Source organism: Simochromis diagramma, unplaced genomic scaffold, assembly GCF_900408965.1.
Source record: "Simochromis diagramma unplaced genomic scaffold, fSimDia1.1 OVJJ01000293.1, whole genome shotgun sequence".
Classification (NCBI taxonomy): domain Eukaryota; kingdom Metazoa; phylum Chordata; class Actinopteri; order Cichliformes; family Cichlidae; genus Simochromis; species Simochromis diagramma.
In genome coordinates, this window is record NW_024386801.1 from 16,730,241 (window position 1) to 16,740,331 (window position 10,091).

The following is a 10,091-nucleotide window of genomic DNA, read 5'->3' on the forward strand; positions in this document are numbered from 1 at the left end:
AAAGATTCTGAGGTTGGATTCTCTCTTTAAACCATGTGTATTTCTATCATAAACAAATCTTAAAGCATCGCACATCAGTCACGATTCAGTGCGGTGTCTCAGGCGGCCCCAAAATGCATTGAAGAGTGGACTGTTGCCACGGTTACAAAAGAGAAAACTGTAATTAGTCACTACACAACAAAAACATACATTATTATTAATCTCAGACAAGGACATTTATCCTTAGCGCACCACAGGAATGGGGGTGCTTTAAAAGTGTCCTAAACCTGGTATGCCACAGCAGGAGTAAAAGTGGGATGGCAGTAATATATGCTGATTCTACAGTGAGCATCCCTTCCTCCTAAACTGTGTATCTGTTGGTATTTCTATTGGACTGTGATGGCTTGACTAACCGTAGCCATGTTAACAACAGTGATATGAAATTTATGAGTTTTTTTACGCTACAGAATTTATGCCACTAACAATAAATCACATGCTAACAGGGCGATTTTATCATGGGCGGGCAGCGGCGGTATCCGCTGGTCAAAAGTGGCTCATGTGTAGAACTGACACATGCCACTCAACCACGAGTGGATGGATGCCTGTCTGTTTTTCAATCTAACAACTGCTGGGATTTCAATCAACATAAAATAGTGTTTTTCAGAAATGAAAAGTGCCAGTTGGTCCATTTCCTTCACTACAAAACAGATAATCTAACAAATAATTTGCAGAACAGCGACTAACTTCTGATTTTTAATACATTGTCCATGTTCAGACACATAAATGAGAAGGAGAAAGGCAGAAAAACTCTAACTCAGTGTTACTTTAGGAGTTACACAGCACCTGCAGCCACACACTAACCACTGCTTCACTCATTTATTCCCTCCACCGTTGTGCTATAAAAGTACTAAACGCCGCTAGTGGGCAATAAAAAAAAACCCTAATATTTCTTGGCTGCACATCAAGTCTGCAAGTGAGGCCTCCGTAAGATCACTGTTACTCATCCAACCATGATCCTTGTCACACCTGACAATCACAGTTAATCACAGTTATTTTGTGTATGTAATAAAAAGGAACACGATCCTGACTGCACAAGCAGTGATCCCACCTCTGAAACAAAACCTCTTGATTGACTCTATGAAAACAATATTTACATTATATGCAGGTGCTTACCTTTCATTGTGCCGAGTATAGAACACAGCATTAACCCTTTGGCATTACTCTTCCCATCACTGCATCACAGATGGTCATCTGGTCATCACTGCATCTGTGATGCAGTGATGACCAGACCTGACCAGAGGCCTTTATAAAGGACTGCTCTGACAGCCGGAGCAATCTCTGCTTCTTCAACCGCTATCTTAGAAATGGGCCGTGCAAACAGGACAATAAACAGGCCGTTGTGTTGAACTAAATGAATAGCTTACATCACAGGGAGATGATGCCTATTGATGAGCAAGAGCTGTTCTCCCTGCGCAGGCGTGCAGGCTAAAAAAAACACAGCTTACCTCCCCCTCCTCTCCTCCATACAATAACAATAATCCTGGAGGAAATTAGTAACCCCCCCACCTCCTTGTGACTGCAAACTAATAATGTGCATATAACAATTGGGCAGAGTGTCAAAGTGGGAGACACGCACTAGTCTGCAGTTTGCGCTACACAGCATTCCCTCACAGTCAATGTCAGCTGCTGCAAAGAGGACTTATAAATAAAAGGCCACATGAAGACATACATATATATGTATATACCTTACAGCAGATAGCGCAAAACGTCGGCGCCATATCTTCGGAAATATCTCGGTGGGCTGGGAAGCGTTCAATGCAACAGCGAGAAAAGGAGCAATGAAGGAGCGAAAACGTCCCCCAGACACCGACCGCGTCCTCGCTGGCTCCCCTCGCAGTCCTGCCGCTGTCAAAAATCCCCCAGCACGTCCATACAAAGCAGAGCCATGGTGCTCACGCCCGCAGGAAGTGACCTCATGACTGACAGCTGGCAGAGAGAAAGCGCACACCCCGACACACCTATGGTTTCAGCGAATGGAAACAGCGCAACAGTTTCCCCTGAGAAGGACGCCCCCTGAGCCTGGACAGAGGGAGAGCGAGACCGACCGGAAAAGCCTCTCCTTCTAAAAGTGACCCTGCGCACTGCAGCTCACAGAGAAACTTCTTCTCCTTCACTGGATTCCTTTATTCCTTTATTGTATTCAAGTGCACAAAAATGCGTTGTTGGCGAATGTTATCAAAAAACCTAAGCAGCAAAGGATAATAAAAAAGTACACACACAAATTAATTAATTAATAAGAATAAATAATAAATAAATATAAAAATATATACATTTTTAAAGTTAACCTGGCTATTTTAAATGGGGATTATTGAATATATACTGTTAGTCTTTGAGTTTTTTTCATTTTATTTTATTTTTTTTAAAAATAATATTAAATAATAATTACATTTCTGGAAAGTTCTGTCAAGAAAAATTGTAGCAACTGCAAACAGCGACACGTTGCAAAGGGAGGAAGTTACAGATAAACAGTGGTAAAAACAAATAAATCAAATCAAATCACACAATAATAACGATAACAATGATAATACAGTTGTGTTGAACTCAAGGGCGTAGATTTGGCATGGACGGAAGGGACATGTCCCCACCAATATCCAGCGATTATTGAATTGTCCCCACCAATAATTTGACCTCTTCGAGTAAAGAAAAACAAACCCGATAGTAAGAAAAAAAAAACGATCTGTCAACGTCTCATTCACCCAGCGGTGCAGAAATTACGTTCTCCACTGGAGTACTACGTCATGTGACAAATATGGCCAATGTGATCGGCTGTGCCTTTCAGGGAGCTATGTTTAGTTTTAGCAGCGGCAAGCCTGCGCTGCGAGGACCTGCAAGGAGGAGGGGAGGATGGCAGCAAAAAGGAAGAACCTGGATATAAGAAAGTATTTTTCAAAGAAACCTGTAAGTCAATTAAAATCAAGTTCACTCATAAAATGTGTCCGTCATAATAACGTTACAGGCTATGCTAGGCTTTGGCCCACATCAGTCTAAAATTGTATGTAACCACGAATAACGTGTTTTGGAAACTAACTGCACGACAGGCAGCAGTATTAGTTCTCTCAGTCTCAGAGTAGCATTTCTAATTTTGATTGAAAGAAAACGGAGAAAACGGCAGCCTCGAGCAGCCAGGATATTAGTTTACAGAGGCTGTTAGAATTATATGTCTAATGTTAAATGTTGGTGACACAGAAATTTCATCCTAATGGCACTGACATATTCATAGGTCATAGTCATGAATAGTCATGATTTTGCAAATATTCCACCTTGTAGTGCACTTTGCACAAATTGTTTTAAAAATGCACTCACCCTACAAACATTACTGACGAGTCAAGATCTGCACAAATTGACAGAAACACTGAAGCAGCTACCCATTTTATTCTTATTGTCATGTATGTCCTATTTGTCAGGTGATAGAAGAACCAACACAAAGCTCAGAGAGTAATGGTGATACAAGATCACAGGTGAAATTGGATGATGACCTGGTGGTTCATGACTGTATTTGAAGCACGTGTGTGACTGCATGTATTTGGAATGACTCAATGTTATTTATCAGGTGACAGAGGCAGCTCTGCCATGTTGTAGCTCGGACAGAGGTGAAGAGGCGAGGTCACAGGTGACTGACTGATGATTTGGTGCTATAAATTAACTAGTATTTATTATCATGACAATTGTTAGGCTGCTGATGTAAATTGATTCATTAGCGTATATTTGACAAAGAATCTGAATTGACATGTCTCACTTTTTATATGGAATATGGCTGAAGTAAACTAAAGTCTAAAATACTTAGTCAGTCATTTGTTTAATAGTAATTTAACATTATATAATTCACATATAAAACTATGAATTGTAATTTTAAAAAAGCACGTAGAATAGCATATGTAGGCAAGTATATTTCTCCTTTCTTTTAATCAAGAAGCAAAGACAAAAAGGAAAAAAATAAGAAACAGGGCAGAGTTCGGTGGTTGAATCATCCGTCCCCACCAATTCCAAAACCAAATCTACGTCCTTGGTTGAACTGAATGAACATGGAATGACAAAATAACCCCCCCCCCCCCCCCCCCCCCCCCCCCCCCCGTACTGTCCTCACCCCCCTGACCCACCGCCCATGTGGTCATCCAAGGTTCCTTCCATCTTGGCCTTCAGTTCAGTGTTTAATTCAGTTCTGGAATCATACACCTCGCTGCAAAGCACTCCGAGTGATAATAAAAAGCGAGTGATAATGGTCAATATGAAAATTGTAGTGATGCATAAAAAACACAGATGCAAGATCATAGAGAAAAGCCCAAACACAACCATGAAACAAAAGTGCAACATGACTTCTAAATTTATCCTAAAAAATATCAGTTTCATGTTGGTTGAAATTCAGTAAATGGTAAAATATGAGCATTCAGCCAAGGCTGCTCAGAGCTATGTGACCTAGATTTGCCCAATGTAAGCACTTAATCACAATAAACTTCATCTGAGTCGATTTTAATCTGATTCTCAAACTGACAAACAAATACCTACAGTAGTGGGGGTGTCATGTCTTTTACTTACAAATAATAAAATGAACAGTACCTTACTCTCCTTCACCTTAATATCTAATATGTTGCCAGTACTAAACAAATGTATGCAAACTCATTGCCATAGAATGACAAACTACTACGTACCTAAGATGGTCAAGTTAGGACAGCTTGTTTACTGTGAGTGCACAGTACTCAGAATATAGGGATATTGTGTCAAGATGTGGGAAAGTGGGGGAATGATTACAAATGCTGTGCAGTCCCACATAAAGAAGGACATGTGGTCACCTTACATGACAGTGAAGAGGCTCAATTTTTTAAAAAGGTATGGATGAACTTTATCCTCGTGCGGTAGAAAATTAGTATTACAGACCAGAAAAAAACCTGAAAAAAATCCTGACGACAAGAAAGAGAGAGAGAGCGAGAAAAAAAAAAGTTTATTTATTTGACAGTTCTCAAAAAAAAAGAAAAAAAGAAAGAAGTTAGTTGAACCGATGGGGTGTTGATCTGGTCAGTTGAGGGGGTTGTTGATCAGTTTCAGCTCCTTTGGTGTTCATGAAGTTAACAATAGATGCCCTACAGGGTGAACAATGAAACAATACACAAATCAGGAATGGTTTTACAGGTGGAGGCCACTAAAATTTTGTGTGCCTGAATGTCTCTGACCAAAAAATCAAAAACTGACTTAATGAGAGTGGCCCAAGGGCCCGACGTCCTCTAGTGGGCCCTGTCCTCACTGCCCTGCACTGTGGAGCCTGATTGGCATTTGCCATAGAATACCAGAATTGGGAGGTCCACCACTAGCTGAGAGCAGGTTCATGCTCAGCCCAGGTGACAAACGTGAAAGGGTCTGGAGAAGCAATGGAAAAAGTTATGCTGCCTGTAATATCAGCCTTTCAGACACTGATGTTTCGTCAGGATCAAATAGGATTATTTCAAATGTGGTAAAACTATTTTGTGACTCCACCTTGTTTTGCCACACACACCTTCATCAGTAATATGTTCACTGAGAGGTCGCCCCCACAGTAAAAGAAAGGAAACATCGTCTCAGTGAAGGTGTGTATGTGTGTGTCAGCACTGAGATCAGAGAACGACAGCTTCCCTCCATCCCAGTCTAGAGTCACTCTGACTCTATTCAGAGTCATCTGTATTGGTAGAGTAGAGCTGGTGGTGCCCACTCAAAGCATTCATATGTCATATGGAAAAATCCAGATGTCTTGTGTCCTTTCATCTGACAGGACTCTGCCTGCACATCCATTATCCAGTGTGTATGATCTTTAAACTCAACATCCCAGCTGTGAGTTCCCGAGTTAAAGCCCTGAGAGCCCAGGACACAGAGGGCACAGTTAAACCTCTCTGGATTATCAGGAATCTGCTGCTGCCTCTCTCCATAAGTGAAGCTCGTCAGATCTTCAGAAAGGATGAGTTTTGGATGTGCAGCGTTTGGGTCCAGGATCACAGGGGTGTAGGAGACTATGTCCTTCATGTTGTTCAAAATGTTGAAGGCCAGGCTGCCCAGGTGTTTGGCCTGGTCCATCAGAGCTCCTGAGGGAAGATGTGGATCCATCAGGCGGCAGCACTTGACTCTTTCCATTGTAGTTGTGCAGGAATGAGACGTCTTCAGCTCTCAGCTCCTCCTCTGTGGCTGTGACTATGTTTGAAAGAGCAACTATCTCCCTGCTCAGAGCTTCCATCTTCTCCTTCATCAGCCCACTCTTCAGCTTCTCTGTAAGAACAACTCACACAGGTTCTTTAAAGCCAGATTACGAGCTGGATCTTCCCTTGAAGATCTTCTCATACAAATTGGACACTTGTTTGTTGGGTCTGCTCTCCACCAGCTCTTCAGACAGCCTCTACAGAATCTGTGGCTACGTGACAGAAGAACAGGATCTGTGAAGATGCTCTGACACACCGGACAGTGAAGATCCTCGTCTGATCTTGAAGCCATCGAGTTTCTGAGTGAAGCTGAAAACCGAAAGTACAGTCAGTCCTGGTTATTCTCGCTCCTGCTGACTTAAAGTTCTTCTGAATCATATTTTTCAGTCAAACTTACTTTTAGTGTATGCAACATGTTGTTGTCTTCCACTTTTCTCTCCTGCATCTGGGCTCACTCAGTGGAAACTGGTAATTTAATCGAATTGTCTTTGTGTGTGTCTTTATTGACGAAGAATAACGAGGTGTTTCCTGGTTTCTGTCATGTGAGTTATGTGAGGGGCTCTAAGAAATACGGACCAGAACTGTAAAATCTGTAACTTTACCTAACATTTTTGATGAATAACTAATTGTCTGCAAAAGTACCAAACAACAACTCTATGTAGGCTGTATAACAATACATTAGTTCATAATAATAGTTAATATGATAATAATTAAATTATTTCCAATTACAGACAGATATAAATAGTAAAGAATTTTGTTCCAGTTGTGTTTATGTACTTTAAGTAAAGCTAAATTTAGCCTAGCTAGGACTAGCTGTTAGCCTAGCTGAAGAAGATGGTTTGAATTTACATGGTACTGACATTAGTGATTATTACTGCCACCAAAGAAGCGTTGTTTTTGGTAGCGTTTGTGTGCATGTCAGTTAATGGAGGATGTAGGAATTGATACTATTGACTGATCTCCACGCTCGCCTTACCTAAATCCAACAGAACACATCTGGGACATTGTGTTTGGCTCCATCTGACACCACCAGGTTGCACCTCAGAATGTCCAAGACCTCAATGATGCCCTGGTCCAGATCTGTTTTCCTTAAGTTTTTTTGAGCAGTGTATATGTGCTTGGACTTCAACTTTCCTCATCACAGTTATTAAAATTGCATTCTGGATCATGATAAAAATAGTCAAGTAAGAAACTCACGCTTGTATGCTCTTACCTTAAACTCATAGTTGAGCACAGGGAAACTTTCAGCTTGGAGAAACTAAATGTTTCCCAGTCCCGCATGAAAATGACAGGAGTGGAAAAATCTTACATGATCCCCCTATTTGTGAGCAAAAGGACAATATCTTTGCATTTCCAGATGGCTTGGCAGCATTGTATCTTTTTTGTGGGATATTTAGCTTTTCAAGGTTGTGCTAATTGTGCACATTTTAGGACGAGAAAAGCAGCTGGAGAAATCCTAGTCTTTCACACTGACCTTAGGCCAAGTTATCAGGATTTCCAGCTAAACTGTTGCAATAAACTGCCCATTACTGTAGCTGCTCTGTTTTCCCAGCTCATGCCAGATGCTGAGTGTGTGACCCTGGCTGTCAGTTGCATCTCTCTGCTCTACTGTTTCTTCACCCCCATTCCCTGTCCCAGCTCGCCATTACACGTCTTTGCAACGTGGGCGTCACTCCCTGGACTCGAGGTCTGGAACCAGGCGCTGGCTGCTCTGCATGTGTCTTGGGACTACAGTGGACTTTCACAACCTCCATGCACACTCAGCATGTACAGCATAAGTTCAGTGATGGCTGGTGTTCATATTATTCAACAAAATAATCTAACCCTGTTCATTTTTAAGACTGTAAGTTGCTAGCTGATGGTAATCAGGCATTTATTCTACAGTCCTAATCTATAACAGGGTTGTTAATGTATTTTACATCGAGGAGCCCACTTTGAGCTTAAGTGTGCTCATTTCTGTCTCCTGTCTGTCAGCTTAAAGGAGTTTAACTACACATTCAATCACTAAGATACGTTAATATTAGAAAAAAAAAAATGACCAAAAAGGTCTTCACCAGGCTGATTCTGACCCCTGAGCCCTATGTTTGAAACACCAGATCTCTAACAAGGCCACATTTGCATGTTTGTGTATATGTGTGAATAAGCTTGTGCATAATCTGTTTTCATCTAGGTTTTCAGTAAACCTGTTAAATTCTTTATAACCAGTGAAGTTGCATGAAGATACCAAAGAATATTGCAATTATCAAATACAAAACTACTCAGTGTTCAGAAAACAAAACAAACAAATATATCCATTAAAAAAACAGCTCATGGCTTCTGTTGTGTAATATGGTATTATACTGGTTCTTAATTTGTAGCAACAGCTACTGTATATGTTCATGCTTGGTCTCAATAATAAATGCCTAAAAAACAACATAACCTGAAGGCTCACTCACTACATTATCTGTTTGTTTGGAGCATGTTCAACATTTTTATCAGTCATTTGTTGATAACTGACCAAAATCTTGTTGGATCTTTTGTTTAACACAGCGATTTAATTTATGACATAGTTTTAGTGGGTGTGTCAGCCTTGACCTAACCTATCCCATGAACTGCTACACCTGTAAACACTATAACGTTTGTTTTACCTATGTGTGTGTCTGTGTCTTATTCTTGTCACCCCATTGCCGTCTTCCACGACCCTTGATATTTCTTTTTTCTTTTTTTTAGCACCCACAGCTAAATCATACCCTCCACTCTCAGTCTCCTGTGTATCAGTATAATTGTGGTGCCGTTTTAGTGACTCAGGCTTGGTTTACCTTACCTAACAGCCCAAATTATTAAGAGCACTGTCCATTGTTAGTCCAGTTATTCCCAGGTTACTCACTTCTGGGAACAGTTAAGGCTTCAGAAAAGCCAAATATGGTAAGTATATTTTAATCTTTATCACGAGAAGCTTTTAAGAAACTTAAAAAAAAAAAAAAAAGTCAAGTTATTACATGGGAATGACTTTTTGCTCCTATGGACATCCACATTGATACCAGCTCCAGTTTACCAGGCTTCTCCACAACTGCTGGCGACTTCACTGTGTGAGGAGGACATTGAGAAACATTAGACTGAGAAGATACGGCTCGTTGCAACACAGCTCAGTAGAGCAGACAGAGTCCACAGTAATGGGCTCCGGTCAAGACTCTCTGTCTGGATCACAGCTGGTTTCCTAATTAAGGGGAGACTTTCCACATCTAGATAATTTAATGACAGCTGCTTACAACATGTCTGTCCATGAAGTGAACCTAGCTGTAATAAAACAAACTCTGAACAAGCAACTGTGTGATGAAGTACTTTGTGGTTACGAAAGAGAACCCATCCTTAGAATTACAGCTCTTTACAGCGCTCCACAGTGAACATCATGGATTTGTCTGCTTAATACTGTGTTTTCTTCCCCAACTGGAAATCAGGAAGAACATGATCAAAAATGAGTCCGTAATTACATCTACATTGTGTTGGTGTGTTAACAGTATGACAGTATGATTCTATGACATGTGACCCAATGTTGGAGGTAAAACGACTGAAACAAAGCGTGCTAGTTGATGCTAGAATTGTCGGCCTCGATATCAACAGTTACACAAGTTAAGTTTTAGGCCCTGGATGGGACTTTCGACAGCAGGCTGGGGATGTTTTTTCGAGTCCTTATGGGAGTTTTACACGACCTCTACTGCCACCTGCTGGTAAGAAACAGCAGCTGAAGAACTTGCAATGACATGATATGTTTTTTTAAGCATCTTCTAGAAAAACTGTAGATTTTCACAAATACTTTGTAGAAAACAGATTTTATTTTAATCAACCAGTTTTGTACTATGGTGCCAAAGATCACATCAGGCTAAACTGCCCATAATGTAATCTCCACTATCAGCAACA

General features: G+C 40.8%; 1 protein-coding gene across 5 annotated transcripts in view; it reads right to left on the reverse strand.

The window, feature by feature from the left end:
- The window catches only part of pparab (peroxisome proliferator-activated receptor alpha b), an 85,080-nt gene that overhangs the window by 30,621 nt on the left and 44,368 nt on the right, over positions 1-10,091 (reverse strand). Inside the window, exon 1 of one of the 5 annotated variants that reach the window (XM_040026215.1) lies at positions 1,730-2,215. The exons of 2 other annotated variants lie outside the window; for them this stretch is intronic. The gene's annotated coding sequence lies outside the window, so the exon portion shown is untranslated. 2 more of the 5 variants (XM_040026212.1, XM_040026218.1) reach the window with 2 other exon arrangements.